Consider the following 18,464-nt stretch of genomic DNA (forward strand, 5'->3'; position numbering starts at 1 on the left):
CCTCTTATTTCAAAATTGGTTAACCTTCATTAAGGTCTTTTAAAAAGGTCAAATACATGCATTATCTCATTTAATCCCCTTTGTACAAGGAGGAAACTGTAACTGCAACTTTTTTTTTTTTTTTAAGGAAGGGGATGGGGGGTGGGGGGCCAGGGAAAGGTGAAAAGAGAATCTCAAGCAAGCTCCACATCCAGCACTGAGCCCAACAGGGGGCTTGATCTCATGACCCTGAGATCATGACCTGAGGTGAAAATCAAGAGTCAGGTGCTTGACTGACTGAGCCGCCCAGGCGCTTCTGTAACTGCAACTTTAATGTTGTCTGTTCCATAATTTAAAACTTGCACAACAATTGAGCTGTTAAAAAGATTAGTTTGTTTGCTTCTGGAAACTATCCTCCTACAGAATATAACAATACAAAGGTAGGGTGATATGAATCACTGTCTCCAACATATGAAGGGCAGAGGGACAACCTCTCATCCAAGGAACTTTACAAAGGAAAGATAGCTCCAGATGCTACTAACGTAAGGATCATTTAATCTTGCCCTCTATTATAGTAACATTTGTAAGGTTCATAGAAAAGATGGCCATAATACCAGGAATATGGTAAAGATTCACTAAGTATTTGTTGAACTTGATGAACAATCATACATCTAATCCCTTGCAAGGAACTGCATTCCCTTAATATTATTTATTCAAATGGTTCTTTTGAATAGTTTCAGTTTGAATGCTCCAATATGGAAATGCTAACTACTACCAGACTCCAGAGCAAACTGTCATCTCATGACTATCTGGAAGTCTATGAGCTTTTAAATGTTGATCTAGATAGCTTCCATTTGTTACTCCATACCCACTCTCAACCCTTTCTACCCTGTGACACTGACAAGCTTCCAGTTGGGTTTGGTCAAGAGAGAGACCAGACAGTAGGAAAGAGAATGAGGTTGGAATATCTCTCTGGCTCTTCCTCTGCAAGGCCACCCCAGACTGGTCATCAGCCACTTCTACCCAGCCTACCCCATATCCAGATTCTGGGAGTCAGTACCTTCACTGCAGGGGTAGTAGCAACAGAACCTCACTAGTCCCAGCATACTACACAATCACCTGTGACTCTGCTCTACTTCTTTATAAACAATCTATCAAATTCATTACATATCATCCAACTATAATATAATATTTGGTTTTTCAGGACACCAACGGAAACAAACATGCTGCCCACTTGATTTGGTAATGCAATTAAAATATAGGAAGGACATAAATACTTTTCTAAAAAAATAAGATATAAAAGTTATGCAGCTGTGGAAGATATGTCTCACATTTTGACTTAGTGGCAAGATATTAAATCTTACACTAGCTGTATCTAAAAATTTTTTCAGATCTCCATAAAAACCAAAAAATACTGGGGAAAAAATTTAAGTCATCACACCCAATGTAAAGGCCACCCTAATTTCTTCTGCCATTCAGAATTTAAAGTCTCACCCTTAGCCCAAAGTACAAATAGGTTGGAAGAAGAGGACTTATGTGATTTACACCCAACTTTGTAAGTCAAAGTTAGAGGGATCTGCAGAAAGCACACCTTGGGAACAAAAGGAAGGTGTTAATTTGTCAGGGAAACAGAAAGCATTAAAAGAACCTAGCCCTGGGGAGCATGGGTGGCTCAGTTGGCTCACCCTACTTCTGATTTTGGCTCAGTTGCCTCACCCTACTTCTGATTTTGGCTCAGGTCATGATCTCAGGGTTGTGAGATTGAGCTCTGAATCAGGCTCTGTGCTGGACATGAAGCCTGCTTAAGATTCATTCTCTTCCTCTCCTTCTTCCCCTCTCCTCTGCTTGCTCATGCACTGTCAAAAAGAAAGAAAAAGAAAGAAAGAAAGAAAGAAAGAAGAAAGAAAGAAAGAAGAAAGAAAGAAAGAAAGAAAAGAAAAGAAAGAAAAGAAAAGAAAGAAAGAAAAGAAAAGAAAAGAAAAGAAAAAAAAGAAAAGAAAAGAAGCCTAGGCTTGAGCTTAAGGGCAACAGGATAGGAGAAGGCAATAGTGTCCACAATCAAACACCCATTGCCAGTTAAAGGAACCTCCATGTGGAGATGCCCTGATATTAAACCATTACAGACAGTTATGCAGCTTTTCTACTATACAGCTCCCAAGGGCACCATTCACTGTGCTGAACAGAAAGGCTACTTAAGAAACAGACCTGGGACACCTGAGTGGCTTAGTCCATTAAGTATCTGCCTTTGGCTCAGGTTATGATCCCAGAGTTCTGAGATCGAGCCCCATGCCAGGCTCCCTGTCTGCTTCTCCTTCTCCCTGTCACTTGCTTGTGCTCTCTCACTATCTTTTTCTCTCTCAAAATCTTTAAGAGGCAGGAAGACAGAGAGAGAAAAAAGAAGAAAAAGAGAGCAAGAGAGAGAGAAACAGTCCTGCTGCATCTAAGTCAGATTCCACATCTTCACACGGTACCTCAGCATGATTAGCTAGACTAGATGTCATGCCCTGCTTGCCAACCTCAAGCTTCCTTAACTGAATTCCATCACAAGAAACATGAAGAACAGATACAACCTTTTGGGGGGTTGTGTTTGTGTGTGTACACTCCCTCAACTTACTTCCAAATATCCAAAGGCTTATAAGTCTTTTATGAGAGTAACAAGCAGAAATTGGGCTACTCTAAGACTAGCTTCAAAGACTGTTGGGGTATGTGCGTAGATATAATTTGAATTGTCTCTACCATAAAAAATTCTGGATCTTTAGTGGGAAAAATTTCAAAGATCTGGCAACACTAGTTTCACATCCCCAAAACACTACCATCCCTGGGACTAGGACAATTGTCCTTTAGACTAGGCTTTCTACCACCTGCCTAACTGACTATATTAAACGATGACCTCTGGAACCATCTGAGTGAGCCAAGCCTAAAAATTCAGGGGGTTCCTGACCTCTCCTTTCACCTTCCCTAGGGAAGAGTGACAAGACACTCACTGATACAACAACCTTCAAGGCTCACTCTGATGAGACCTGAAATTTTCAGACCCTTGTGAACGAATGACAATCTCTTTGATCCTAAGTGGCATCAGCTTTACCTTAATGATGCCAACAAACAGTAACTTCCATAGAGTATAGAAAGGCTTCTAAAGAAAACTGTAAATTCCATTCTCTCTATATTTTGAAAGTTTCAAGTTCACAAGGAGCCATTGAGTGAAAAACCCTTTAAAAAGTGGCACATTGTTTTAGGCTTCACTCTGCACTAAAGTCTGACTTTAGTCCAGATTTCCCAACTCTTTTCTCCACCCCACTCCCAATCCCATCCTGTTGCTGAGAAAATGTGCTCTCACCCTCCGTTCAACCCCTTTGCTTTGAGGGGTCCAGATTTGCCCCACATTTACTTGTCTTTGGAGCTTTATATCTAGCTCCACTGGGCCTCTGGCAGGAATAGAGGAGAAAAATACAAGAGCTTTTCATGAACCAAAAGGGGAGCCACCCCTTTTTCAACTCTGTAAGTAAGACTACCACGATGAAGAAAAAAGTGGGTCCTGATGAAACATTGGTGAACTTCTCAGCACATTAGCCTCTAGAAGTGGAGAAGAAATCTTTTAGCATTTCAGTCAGGCTGACATCAAGAAGTGGAGACTGTTGCTTCTAAGGCAAGGTAGAAAATGGGAATGGGAAAGTGTCAGCTTGGCAGTAAGAACCGAAAAGAAAAAAGAAAAAAAAAAAAGAACCGAAAAGAGGTTGAAAGGCACTTTGGGAGTTCAAGGGCTCAGTTTCTTAAATATCATGGGTGGCGAGAACTGGGCAGGACCTGAAATCTCATCTAACCCCAATTCCAAGATGAGAAAATGAAGCCCAGAGCCATTATAAATTGTTTAGCTGGGAGAACTGTCTTGTCAACCCCTAGACCCCAGCACTCTGCCCAGTGCACAGCACAATGGCTGGTTGATTAGCTAGTTAGTTGGCTGAATGAAAATATGGCAGAATTTGAACTGAAACTCAAGGGTTTTACAGCTAGTGTTTCCCAACCCCAGTGACCATCAGAATTACCTAAGAAAGTTTCTAAATCAATGCCTGGAACCTACCCCAGGCCTCTTAAATCACAATCCACAGATGTGGGAGCCTAGTGATGTTAACAACCTCCCCCCTGTTCATTCCAATGATCATTCAGGCTTAAGAACCACTGTCCTAGGGGCACCTGGGTGGCTCAGTCAGTTAAGCATCTGCCTTTAGCTCAGGTCATGAACTCAGGATCCTGGGATTGAGCCTCACATGGGGCTCTCTGCTCAATGGGGAGTCTGCTTCTCTATCTCCCTCTGCTACTCCCCCTGCTTGTTCTCCCTGTCGAATAAATAAAATCTTAAAAAAAAAAAAAAGGAACCACTGTCCTAAACAATGCTACTTTGTCACGTCTAACACCTCAGACAGCATGGTGTTTGTTCCACCAAGTCAGATTGCTACACACAGAACCACATCTCCTTATACAGTTAGGAAGTCAATGATCTCCAAGTCACCACTAAAAAGAAATTTCTGGAGATTTTATTTCTTTTTTCTTTTTAAGATTCAAGATACTTTTATTAGACACCTGTCATTTCTAACACATTTGCTAGGTGGTATAGGCAGTTCAACAATGAATAAAATAAGATCTCAAAGAGCTGACAATTTAGCATATGATATAAACAAAAAATCTTAACCAAATTTTTCAAAAAATATTAATGCATCAATGTCTGAATGAAACAACACAGAATAGGGATCCCTGGGTGGCGCAGCGGTTTGGCGCCTGCCTTTGGCCCAGGGCGCGATCCTGGAGACCCGGGATCGAATCCCACGTCGGGCTCCCGGTGCACGGAGCCTGCTTCTCTCTCTGCCTGTGTCTCTGCCTCTCTCTCTCTCTGTGTGACTATCATAAATAAATAAAAATTTAAAAAAAAATGAAACAACACAGAATAAAGAAATCTAATTCCTAAAACATTAGACTATGAAGAAAAATTATGAATTTTGTCCAAGACATAATAAAAAACTATAATCCAGAGAGTACATTTTTATTTTTTTTATTGGAGTTCAACATATAGCATATCACTCAGTGCTCATCACCCAGTAACCCCAACCCCCCCCGCCCCCTCCCTTTCCACTACCCCTTGTTCGTTTCCCAGAGTTAGGAGTCTCTCATGATCTGTCACCCTCACTGATATTTTCACTCATTTTCTCTCCTTTCCCCTTTATTCCCTTTCACTATTTTTTATATTCCCCAAATGAATGAAACCAAATGAAGGACCGTTTGTCCTTCTCCGATTGACTTGCTTCACTCAGCATAATACCCTCCAGTTCCATCCACATTGACGCAAATGGAGGGTATTTGTCGTTTCTAATGGCTGAGTAATATTCCATTGTATACATACACCACATCTTCTTTATCCATTCATCTGTCAATGGGCACCAAGGCTCCTTCCACAGTTTGGCTATTGTGGACATCGCTGCTATAAACATCGGGGTGCAGATGTCCTGCTGTCTCACCGCATCTGTATCTTGGGGGTAAATCCCCAGCAGTGCAATTGCTGGGTCATAGGGCAGTTCTATTTTTAACTCTTTGAGGAACCTCCATACAGTTTTCCAGAGTGGCTGTACCAGTTCACATTCCCACCAACAGTGCAAAAGGGTTCCCCTTTCTCCACATTCTCTCCAACATTTGTTGTTTTCTGTCTTGTTAATTTTCACCATTCCCACTGGTGCGAGGTGGCATCTCATTGTGGTTTTGATGAGTATTTCCCTGATGGCAAGTGATGCAGAGCATTTTCTCATGTGCTTGTTGGCCATTTCAGAGAGACTGGTGGGGGAAGGGGTGGAGGGAGAGAGAGAAGCAGGCTCCCCACTGAGCACAGAGCCTGAGTTGCCTTGATTCCAGGTCCCTGAGATCATGACTTGAACCGAAGTGACATGCTTAACCAACTGAGCCACCCAGGCACCCCTGAAAATTTATCTAAATAAAGGACACAATTTTCAGGGCAGTTTCCATTTTTATTTAACCCAAACTGAACTGGGCGGCAGGAGGGGAGTCAATTTTGACTGAAACAGTACAATTCAGTAGCACTTAAAGGGCATAGGATTAATCAGCATGAAAAAATATGTTTAGTGTGGATACACCAAACTTAATGAAATTGCCACGGAACCAGGATAGTCAGAGGCAATGATATGAAGAAAGACTCAGAGTCTCACTTAATTTTAATCTGGGGGCAGGGGGTACCGAGACTCAGATTTGAACCAGACTCAGAGGCTTTGTCTCTTCCAGTTTTTATCAAGAGAACTAGCAGATTGGCTATAGGAGTGATTAACTTTGGGAAGCAGAGAAAAACATGTTTACTTCAAAAGGTAAAAGAATAATCGGCTATTGACTCAAGGAGCTCGGAGCGGAGGAGCTGGATCTGGAAAACAATGTGGTCAAGACTCAGGACCTCCTGCATCCCCAGTGTGCGGAGGACTATGAGATTCAGTTCTCAGATAGGCTCCGCGGCTGGTTCCCCACAATGAAACCATTTCCCCCAGCCTGACAATGAAGCACCACATGGTCTGCATAGAAGGGGTCTTTGCAGATACCTTGGTTTAATGGAGATGCCATGGCCAAGGATTCAGAAAGTAACATAACTGAATTAGGTCTTCATTAATATGACAAAGAGGGTATTTTTTCATTCAAACAATAACCAAGTTTTACTTCATTAACAAGTTGGGGGCGTGGTTTCCCCCTCCCATTAAAATCTGTCTCAAAAAAGTCTAGCATTCATCATGAGCTTATTCAGACCTATCTGGGATCTCCTGTGATCAGGAACAGCAGGTAAGCTTGGGTCATGTTAAGTCAGACAGTAACAGGTTAATTAACCAGGAACCATTCTCGAAAGTACATTCCAAAGATAAACACATTTATGTTCACAAGGTTCTTTTAGCTCCCCAAAATAAGAGATGCTGTGTCCTATTCATAACTTCCTTGGTTTTCATTTGTCCTCATATCCGTTATGTAACACACAAGAAGCTATATATCCTGCTTCATTCATTCATTTACTTTAAATTTATATAGAAAGATAAATATATTTATATTTATAAATATTTCATTTCCCTAGTCCAAAGTCTACATTCCTACACTTAAGTAAAAGGGGGACAGAAAACAGAACAAAACCTCTTTTCATCCTCCTTTAACTTAAATCTCTAACTCCTCGTCATCAGTATATTCCAAAAGCAAGTGTTTTTCTGGAGATCTAATGTAGAGCATGGTGACTGCAGTTAATAATACTATAGTATATTTGATATTTGCTGAGAGTAGATAAGTATTTTCACCACAAAGTTGACTATGTGAGGTGACAGATGTTAATGAGCTTGACTGTGGTCATCATTGCACAAAGTACATGTATATATACAACGATCACCTTAGAGGCCTTAAATATATACAATTTTTGTCAATTATACTGCCAAGCTAGGGGGAAAAAAGGCAAATCTTCAAGCAGGCAGAGATGGCTCTGTCCTGTGGGCATCATGAATAACGACTCCCCTTCCTGGCACCTGTCTCAAGGCCCCCGATCCACTACCAGAACTCTCCAAAGTCCAAACACAAGTTTTTAAATTATCCAACCCCCTCAGCTCCTGAAAGATAGGAAAGAAAAAATGAAGGAAGGGGAGAGCTTATGGTGGTAAGAATGTGCTAAAGCAGATACACAAACCAATAAACACAAGTTAGTTCAGAGTCAGGGCCACCACGGAGCTCTTAAACCAGGCCCGTTGTGTTTTGATCTTGCGGAAGCACATATGGCCTTCCATTAGCGGGTCTCAGAGCAGTGGGCAACGTTACCATACCATATGTGCTGATCGCAACAACAGGGTTGATTTATGTTAGTGAGCACAAGGTTTTTTCTTTGTATTTCATCTCTTTATTATTTCAAGAGAAATGTAAGGGTAGATTTATTCTGCCATTAAGAGAAGCTTCCTAGGGTTTGTTTGTTTAAAGTTGATAGTTTCAAGTAGGGTAGAGCAGATCTGTTTCTTATAAAAATTTGGGGAAAGGCTAGGAGTTTCTTCTCCTCCCCTCAATGAGAGCAGATTCACCCTCATCCTGACCCCCACCTGAAGTTCATTCTAGAACCATGGACAAGGAGCCAAGACAAGAATACCAGAGAGTAGTCACTCTGTAAGTTTAATGTTTACAGGTGGCCTCTCCTGGTTCCTCTACTTCTTTTTTCACCATGAGGTTTAACTCTGGCCAGGGATGAATGACTTAACAGGCTAATCAGGGAAATTCCAAGGATGTCAAATTACTAGGTAGTCACCCTGGAGACCTTCATCTTCCTAGCAGACTCTAAGATCCTGCCTCTCCATAGCTCTGAACCCTGGATCAATAATCAGCTGCCAAGCATGTTAAAAGAAAGAGGAAAGTAGGGGTTTCAGTACTGGCACACAGAAAGAGAGGGTATCATTGCTTGTGCCATGTGAAAATAAGGTATCAGGAGCTGCTTCCACATGCCAGAGGATTCAGTCACCTTTGGTCCTTTGAGGTTGGAAAACCATTTATCCTGATGATCTCTATGCCTCTATCCCACTAGATGTCGCTCCCCATTTCTGAACCCCAACTAGTCAGCACCCTCCTACAGCACCACAGCCTACAACTTCACTTGCCTCCCAATGGAGGTGTCCAATTTTCTATTAGATCACCTGTTTCCTTTAATCAACACACATTAAATAGGTAGAAAACATTCTAATGAATGCTGGCCCTGATGTATGGGGACTAACAGCTATTCTAGAGCTAGTAAACTATTGGTAATGATAAATTTTCAAAAGACTGATTTGAGAGAGAGAAAACACGAGGAGTGGGGAGAGAGAGAGATGGAGAAGCAGACTCCCTGCTGAGTGCAGAGCCAGACAAGGGGCTGGGTCCCAGGACCCTGAGATCATGACCTAAGCCAGAGTAAGATGCTTAACCAACTGAGCCACTTGGGCACCCCAATAATAAATTTCTTAAAAAAATAAATACAGAATGAAATTCTAATTGGTAGAAAGGCAAAGTAGCAGACAAAGGGGAAAGAATTTTTTTAAATATCACAAAGAAGCACATTTTAAAACTGAACTTTAGGGGCTCCTGGGTGACTGAGTCGATTAAGTTTCTGCCTTAGAAACTAAGAGAGGGGTCATGTCTCCCCTCTTTCGCCCTCACCATAGTCCCATTCACAAAGCACATGTACAATACTGGAATTGTAGAAAGCGTGTGGGCACAGGTAAGTCATTGAACAAGCATCTACTAGGCACTTATGAGGTTTCACAGAATACCTGAAACTTAGGAGACAAGACTGTGAAGAAAACTTATCAACTCTCTGTGGAGATTACATTCTAGTGGTGAAAGGCAAACAACAAGTAAACTAACCAATGATAATTTCAGATGATGAGACAGCATTATGAGCTATTAAACATCAAAGAGAATTAGGGGGTGGGGAATGACACAGGGGTGACCTAGTAAAGATCATTAATGAAATAATCTCTGAAGAAGTGGTATTAACTCTGAGAATTAAAACCCAGGGGCAGGCACATGCTTTAGTATTTGAAGCACAGAAAAGCAGCCAGTATTGGCAAAAACCCAGTAAGTACTAGGAGACTGTATAGCATGCATGAGCCTAAAATCCAGGACAGAGGCTAGGATAAATATTCAGAATTTTATTCTGATTATGATAAAGTTTCAGCTGTGTTAAGTAGCTTCTTAGAAAAGAGACCTGTTTGGGACATGATTATATGATGCAGCAAATGAGGCTTTTCTAGTTCCTACCTAATTGTTTCATGCTCATATAGCACATAAGACTGTCAAAGCAACCAGCTCCTGTGGTTGATGTTCAGAACTGTATCCAAGGAATGTGTTTTCCTCAATGAGAAAAAAATTCAGGACTTGCCTATAACTCCAGAAAGTAGAAAATCAGATAAAATCTATGGGTTTATTCAACGTGAAATGACTATAAAGATTCAAGGTAGTGAGTGGGCCATCTTGCTTTGAATTCTAAATGTCTTCTCAATCCAAAGAGATAGGAAATCTCATCTTTGATGGTCAAAGACCATTTCTCTTTGTATTAGAATTCAAACGCCACAGTTACTAGGGTTCATACTAATCTCTGGGAAGTAAAATTTTATAAAGACCGATCTAAACTTCAAGAACCCAGAAAATCAACATTCCCAGGAAAGGGAGTGTGCTATCCTAGCACTGTGTCCTTCCATGTGTCATCAGGAAAACAAACCACTCTAGGTATTTCAAACAGAGGGAATTAGATACTGGCAATGAGAAAAATCTGCAAAGAGCAGACAGAGAGAAAAGCAAACAGGTATAATAGTCAGAGTAATTGCAAATATTTGCAAGAAGTGGATCCCATCCCCAGAACTGTGCATCAAAAAGGAAAAGACCTCTCAGAGTCCATGATCTCTATGTTGTTGCCACAGCACCCAGTGCTGGTGGTGGTAGAACCACAGCTGTGGTTTCTTTGCAGTAAGTGTAGAGCTTAAAGTTGCCCACAGCAGTCACTGATGCTAGGGGAACCAGAATCCGCAGGTGCTTTGTTGCAGGTGTGCCCACTGCCTGGCAGGATGCCAGGAGTCTGGACCTTTCTGCCACCACTATTGCCTCTGGGGGACTTCAGAAGCACAGAAATTATTATCTCATTCCTTTCTCCTACCTTCTCATCTCCACCATGGCCTCCCATTCGCAGAGGAAGCCATGCGGCAAGGCAATTTCAATAATGGAGTTTGCAGATTTCTAGCCCCCGAGGAACACACAGGGCACAGAAGAGGCGGAATGAGCCAGGAACTGGTGTAGAGATAAACAGCACTCCTCATCTTGGGCTTCATTGTTCGAAGTCTTAGGAAGCCACAGTAAATCAATGCTGCCTGGAGACATTCTGAAAAGTGTTTGAAACTAAAGAGAAAAGGGACAATATCAAAATCCAGAGAACAGAGGAGGAAAGGCTCATGAGACAATCAATAAATAATGCTTCAGTTTTGGTTTTTTAAGACTTTGTTTTTCTGGGATGCCTGGGTGGCTCAGGGTGTGATCCCAGGGTCCTGGGATCGAGTCCCACATCAGGCTCCCTGCAGGGAGCCTGCTTCTCCCTCTGCCTAGGTCTTTGCCTCTCTCTGTGTGTCTCTCATGAATAAATAAATAAAATCTTAAAAAAAAAAAAGATTTTGTTTTTCTAAGTAATCTCCACACCCAACGTGGGGCTCGAATTTACAACCCTAAGATCAAGTCACACGCCCTGCCAACTGAATCAGCTAAGCACCCCTTCAGGGCTCCCTTAGCATCCCATCTCCTTCTCAAGCTACCTTCCTAGGCCAATCATGTCTCACTCACTCTAAAGTGTAAATGATCAATAATAATTTCAAGAACAAGTCAGGCTAGTAAGCAGGAGAAATTTGTAATAACATCAACAAAAGCCATTTTTAAAAAATAATGTTTAAGATGTTCTACATGCCAGGACAGAAAATATTGTCCTCTATCTTCATATAATCTAAGGGGAAAAACATATGGTTCAAATAAGTAAAATACCATGTGGAACATATAGAACAGGTAAACACAAAGGAGCACTAGCCCAATGAAAATTTGACATAGTTTCTCAACCTCAGTATTATGGGCATTTTAGGCTAGCTAATTCTTTGTTGTGGGGGAAGAGGGGCACCTAGCCTGTGTATTAGACAATGTTGACCAGCATTCCTGGCCAGTAGCACCCAAACTTGTGACAACCAAGCATTTCTCCAGCCATTTCCAAATGTTTCCCCAGGGGCAAGATCTAAAGTATCTTAAATGTAAGGGAAGAGTTGAATATCTGTAGGGATTGCCTAATGAAAGAGGAAGAGAGGAATTTCAGACAGAAAAGCTGATCACAGGCCAAGGCAAGAATACATAAACCAGTGCTGGCTGGAGCATAGGCTGTGAGGAAGAGCCCAGAGAAAGAAAGCTGGGAGGCAGAAAGTATGTCCTATGCCACGCTTCAAGTTTGGCCTTTCACCTCTAGACAATGGGAGCCACCGAAAGATTGCGTACAGCAGTGACCTATTCGATTGTGCATTTTGGAAGCATCTCCTTGGTGACTGTGTTGTAACAGAATAAGGGTAGGGTAGAGGAGGTACAAAGGAAGGAACATAGCTAACTGGTTGCCATCACCCTGACAAGATAACAAAGACTGATATGAAGGCCCTAAAGGCCAGATGAGAGATACTTCGATTATTTATACTTCGATATACTTTTAGACACCGTGACCAGGAGTCCCAGGAACCTTCACCAGGATGAAGTTAGGAAGCTCCATGAGTCTGACTGCAAGGAGCAATAAGGATGGAAAACAAGAGTAGACAATTCTTTCAAAAACCATACTGCCAGGGCACCTGGGTGGCTCAGGGGATGAGCATCATCTGCCTTTGGCTCAGGTCATGATCCCTGAGGCCCTGGGATGGAGTCCCACATTGGGCTCCCCACAGGGATCCTGCTTCTCCCTCTGCCTATGTCTCTTTCTCTGTCTCTCGTAATTAAATAAAATCTTTAAAACAAAGAAACAATCATACTGCCAATCTTGCCATGGTGAGATAGAACATGCTTATAGGTTGAGAGAACAGATTCAGAAGAGGAATGATTAATAGGGTCAGTCCCTGAGGAAAAGAGGAACTGAAGCATGGTGAGAGAACTGCTTTGAAAGGATGGAAGGACACATCTGACAGGGAAGGGTTTGAAGTACATGTGTTCAGGCAACAGAACCTCCGAGCCACCTCCGAGAAGTAGGAGCCAAGGCTACCCAAGAATTATATAAAATGAGATCTTTTGAAAGAAATAACTAAATTCAGCATTCTGGGGAGGAGTGAACATTTCTGAGAGCTGCCACAGGAAGTTGGAGAAAAGTCACCAACAAGAGAGGGCTGACCAGGCAGCTTTGAGGACCCAACTGAGATCCGACCCTACTTATTTTCAGAGGGTCCTCTTTGTAGGGATGTGCAATTTTTCTGGGCTGTACCCAGCAGCTCAAGTTTGGAGCAGACGGAGTTTGGGTCAACCCTGACTGCATCACCCAATAGCTATGGTAGAAATGAGGCTATGGAAGCTGCTAGGTCACACCTTTAGACACTGGCAGTGTCTACTTCTGGCTTTTGCAATATTCACTCTCGGAGCCCTGAGCCACCATGTAAAGAAGTTCAGCTGCCCTGCTGGAGGGACCACGTGGAGACAACACAGAAAGAGGTGCCCAGCTAAGCCCTGCATTCAGCCACTTGCAGCCATCCAGGTGCCAGGCACGTAAGCAAAGCCATCTTGGGCCTTCCAGACTACTTGAGCATTGCGTTGATCTGGTCCATGCAACGTGGAGCCCGAATTCCAGGCCCACAGCATCATGATGGAAATGGTGGGAAGTTGGGATCTCAGTCAAGTTGGAGAATTCAGAAGTATGGCTGTCCTGAGTTTGGCACAGCCACAGTCTTACCCTGGGAGTGGGCTGCTGGGCCAGGGGGTGAGAAAGATCCTGGAGATGTTATAAATGTGGGGGAGAACCATTATTGAAAGAGTGGGGGAAAAGGAAAAAAAATATTACTTAGGTTCAACTTATTGCTAATCATTTCTGGCTGTTACTATTCAAAAAAAAAAAAAAAAGGATTCAAGGAGGAAAATTGTTCACTACCAGTCACCTCAGCTGCCACTGTGATGCCTGGTGACACATAATTAGAAAACAAATGACAGATTAGTTTAATAATATTCATTAACAACTAATGAAACTGACAGTGTTTCCTACTGAAAGCAGGTCGGCTGTGTGCGGATTTTAAGCAAGTTCTGCTCCTCCCCTCCACCCTGCGGTCCCCTCCCCTATCTGCCTTTCAGCTTCTGAGCGAGGGGAGGAGGGAGGGCTGCAAAAGAGTCACAAAACCAGGTGTGTCCAGGGTGAGATGATTAAGGAGACAAAGAGAACAAGAGACAAAAAAAAAAAAAAAAAATCAGAGTGGGAGAAAGAGATTCCTTGGGGTCCAGGGAGGAGGAGAAAGAAGGAGGTGAGTTTCACCTCCCTGCCCCTGCACCAGCTGTCTCAGGACATCCAACCATTCTCCAAAAAAGGGGAAAAAATTTTTTTTCTTTTTGCCTCAGGGAAGAAACAGTTAACAGAAAAAAAAAATCAGTGCTTCTTTTCAAGCATTGTTGTTTTTTTTTTCTTAAGAAAAAAATTATCCTAAGCAAGAATTTTAACGATATGCAGAAATCATAGCTGTCTTGCTGAATCGCTGTAGGACTGACCCCCCTTGACAGTTCTTAAATTATTCAGCTATCAAGGGCCTGCTAAACATTAAATTAAGCATCCTCTCTCCCCTGTCCTAAACCATTAAGTTATGCAAATGCACAGATAATGGGGCATATGACAGCTGGAGGCATTAATCACGCAGCTCTGTCTCTGGGCTGTTGTTCTGTAGAAACTGCATCTGCCAACAGACGGAACAGCCACAATTAGATCTCACTTAATGGAATGAGGAGACACTACCTAGCCCTCCACGCTCGTGTTAGGTTGTAGACCTGGGAGTGAAGGAGGCACTGGGGAGATCCGCGCTCGCGTTCTCCCTCCCCCCTGCTCTCTTTTTAATACCTGCTCCTCCAATTGAAATGAAAAATTACCTGTAATTGTTAACATTTGCAAACAAAACCTGTCAGAAGACAAACCTGCTGTTTACAATGGATGTTTTTGTTGTTCCTCAGTAAGGTTCTTTGGGGAATTTCCTTCATTTGTTGTTTTTATTTATTTTATGTATTTATTTATTTTTTAACTAATTCTGTCTCTGAGAGGAGGCTGGGGCTTGGGAGTGGGGAAGAAACCGAATTCCCAGTCCAGCCTTGAAATTGCCACCTTGAAGATGCAGACCATCTCGCCCCAAGAGGCCTTTTGCTGGAACATTCACCCGCTTACCTTGTACTCCTCTGCTCCAGCACCTACCCATAATGAAAGGCAGACCGCCTCTTAGCTATGCTCCACCCACATGTCCCCCAGGAAGCAGTGAGCTAGGTGCGCCGGGAGGCGTCCCTTCCCCTTCCCAAGAACTGTTAGTTGGCTTCCTAATATTTGAACATTCACTTTACAGCTTATTAATTTTTTGGATCGAAACTGACCACCACATAAATGCATAACAATTGGTTTTTTGGGGGTTTTTTTTGTTTGTGTTTTTTTTTTTAGTTCTAGGATACAAAGACAAGAGGGATGTCTTTGCAGGAGTATATATATGATTTGATAACAACTGCCATCTGTCTACTGAGTTGGCATATCCTTTTAATACCAAAAACACTGATTTCTGAATGGCTTGGCAAGAGTCCTGTGGTTCCACACAGTCCTTCTGGGTAAGTAGGAGCTGGTGGGGGAACAGAGGACTAGCTGAGGACAAGGCACAAGCCTGGGGCAGCACATTGACAAGTCCTTGAGCAACAGGCAGAGGGACATTCCTTTATGGACTCAACTGCCTCAATGTTAACAGTTTGCTAAGGACGAAAGGCAATCTTAGCCTGACCCTCAGGATCCTGTAAGTCTACTTTAACATATAAAAATTCCTTTAGAAATTTCCTTTATCTCTAAACCCCCAAGATAAGTGTTGGCAATCATCCCCCAAGCACATGGCCCACCAATACACATCTGAAGGGTCTCATGACTCAGGTTTTATTAGATGGTAATAAGTGACCTTTTCCCAACAATTGCCCCCTCAAGGTCCTGGAAACCTTGCTTCCAAAATTCCTTAGAGAGTACCTATCCCCAAGCCCCTCCCAACTCCCAGGTATATAATCAGCCACCCGTCACAGGCCCAGGGCAGCAGCTCTTCCTGTCCGTGGGTCCTGTCCCTGTGCTTCAGTAAAATCACCATTTTGCACCAAAGACATCTCAAGAATTCATTCTTGGTCATCAGCTCAGGACCTCACCTATATTCCAAAACTTCATCAGAGACACAACTCCATAGGGGAGATTCATGACCCCCCAAATAGTAGGAGCGCCTCTTTGAACCATTTCACATACGGAGCTTTTGTGTTAAGGGGGGAGGGGGAGAATAAAAGTTCTTCTGTTTAAAATAAGTGGTTTGAGCAACCACAGTTCTAAAACAAAGCCAAAGGACAGACTTGGACCCTGGCATCTCAACTGCTAACAGTCAATGGCATTTGCCTTACCCCAAAAGTTCTCCCAACACTTTTGGAAAGTGTACACATATTTATGAACGAGAAATCAAAAGTGGAAACTAGGAGTGATGACCTCTCTCCCTCCTCCACTAAACTCCACTAACCCCCATGTAGGGCCAATTAGCTCCAAGCTGGGTGAGTGCACCCCTCCACTCTCCTGAAGTTCTGCTATATAGGGAAAGAGTGCAATCCAGTTGGGGGAAATCCTAATTACTACTGAGAGGAAGACACATGCAATTGTTTCCTGTAAGACTCAGTAAAGTCCTCGGTAAAGTCCGCTTGAGCATCAAGAGGATACATCATGCTCCTGCCAAGCCTTCCAGTTCTTCCCTGTTCTGGACGGTCTTTTCCTAAACCTTCCAGCCATTCTTCTTCGTAGGACCATTTCTCAAGTCTGGACGAATCCAACCACATGGTTTCAGTCCTGCTGGTCATATCTGGCATACTGGTCTCCTGAGTTTTGTTGCACCCTTCCCCAGCCCATCTTCCCACAAATCCAGAGTGTTAGGAGTGAGTTGGCCAGTTAGGTAGTCAGGACCAGGGTCCCCAGGAAGAAAATACAGAGTAAGGACAGCTAGCATAAAACAGCACTTACGATGTAGTTTTGGAATGTAGATGAGGTTTGGCGGGGTGAGGTCTGGAGTTGATGACCAAGAAAGAATTCTTGAGCCATCTTTGGTGCAAAATGGTGATTTTTATTAAATCACGGGGACGGGACCTGTGGGCAGAAAGAGGCTGCCTCAGGGTTGTGAAGAGTGGCTGGTTACATGCTTGGGAGTTTGGGGAAGTAAGGAAAAGAGAGGTTTCAAAAGGATTTTCATATATTAAAGAAGACTCACAGGATACTGGAGGCCTTGTCATTGTCAAGTTAAGGTTTGTTTTTCCTTCTAGCAAGACATTAATATTAAAATAGTTGGGAGCTTCCTGGAGGAACTTGACACTGCCCACTTCAGTATCTGTCAATGGGCTGCACATCTTAGGGACATTTAATTGTTTCTACATTTCCTTCGGGAAACTAGGTTATTGATAAAAACGCTCTGCTCTTGTAAATTACTACACTTTGGAAACTGGAGGGAAACTCTAGTCTTGCAGGATTGTGATCTCTGTAAGTTAACTATCTGTTTTTCCTTCCCTTAGCTTTAGGGCAGCCAGAAAGAAGTGCCTGAGGGATGTCACAGATACCTAACCTGGGGTGGGGGGGGGGTTGCAGAGTGTCAGCTTCTGCTTTGCCCTCAGCTTGCCTTCTGCTCCCTCATCACTAACATCCTGTTTTGCAACTTCGGCCTGCCACACTAGCATTCTGCTTTGCAGTCTTTGCAGAAACAACTTCTGCAAAACATCCTCAAATAAGACAATTAACCGCAAAGCATTTGTCACTATCAAGGGCAAAGGGGAGTTAAGACATACGCCCGCCCCCCCATCAGCAAAAAAGACCATCAGCACAAGACATTAACCTAATAGGTAGACAGATGTGGGACCAAAGCCCTCATTGGCAGGACTCGCCGCACCCTGATTGCCTAAGACAGTTTTGCAAAAGAGCTCATAGAAACCCCAAACCTTAGGAACTCCAAGGACAACTCCTGGGCCCCCCCTCCCTCGTTGGGAGCCTTATACTCTTGCTTATACTCAGTCAACTTTGCTTTGCTGGCCACCACTCTTCGTCGGGTCCACCTCTCCATTCTTCGGAGCCCCATGACCAAGAACTGCAGACACTAAAGGCAGACAGTTCCTGCAAGAGTAGTGCCTCAACTGCAAATCTCTGTGCCCTTCTGCCACTTAAAAATCCTGTGTGCGTTTGACCAGTTCTTTCCCATCTTAGCTTTGGTGCCATTACCCTGGGAAGCCCTCCTGAAGCCTCTCCCACTGCCGCATCGCACCTATGCCAGCTGAGCAGCGCTCACACCCACTCCTGCGCCCCCAGCCCCTTGTGACCCGCTTGTAGCTTTTGCGTGAAGTAGTCATGTATTTGCATGTCTGTCTAGCACCAAACTTGTGACCCAGCCAAGGGCAGGTTCCAGGCCTATTCATTCTTGCTTCTGAAGCCTAAGCCAGAGCGTCTCATGGTGCCTCAATCATAAGTCACGGATCTCATTTAAGAAATAGACTAAGGATCCCTGGGTGGCTCAGTTGAAGCATCTGCCTTCAGCTCAGGTCAAGATCCTGGGGTCCTGGGATCCAGTCCCATGTGTGGGCTCCCTACTCAGCGGGGGCAGTCTGCTTTTCCCTCTCCCTCTATCCCTCCCCCACCCCATGCTGTCTCTCAAAATCTTAAAAAATACAAATAAATTTTAAAAATAAAAAGCCGACTAATTCCGTGA

Source organism: Nyctereutes procyonoides, unplaced genomic scaffold (assembly GCF_905146905.1).
Source record: "Nyctereutes procyonoides isolate TBG_1078 unplaced genomic scaffold, NYPRO_anot_genome, whole genome shotgun sequence".
Taxonomy (NCBI): Eukaryota; Metazoa; Chordata; class Mammalia; order Carnivora; family Canidae; genus Nyctereutes; species Nyctereutes procyonoides.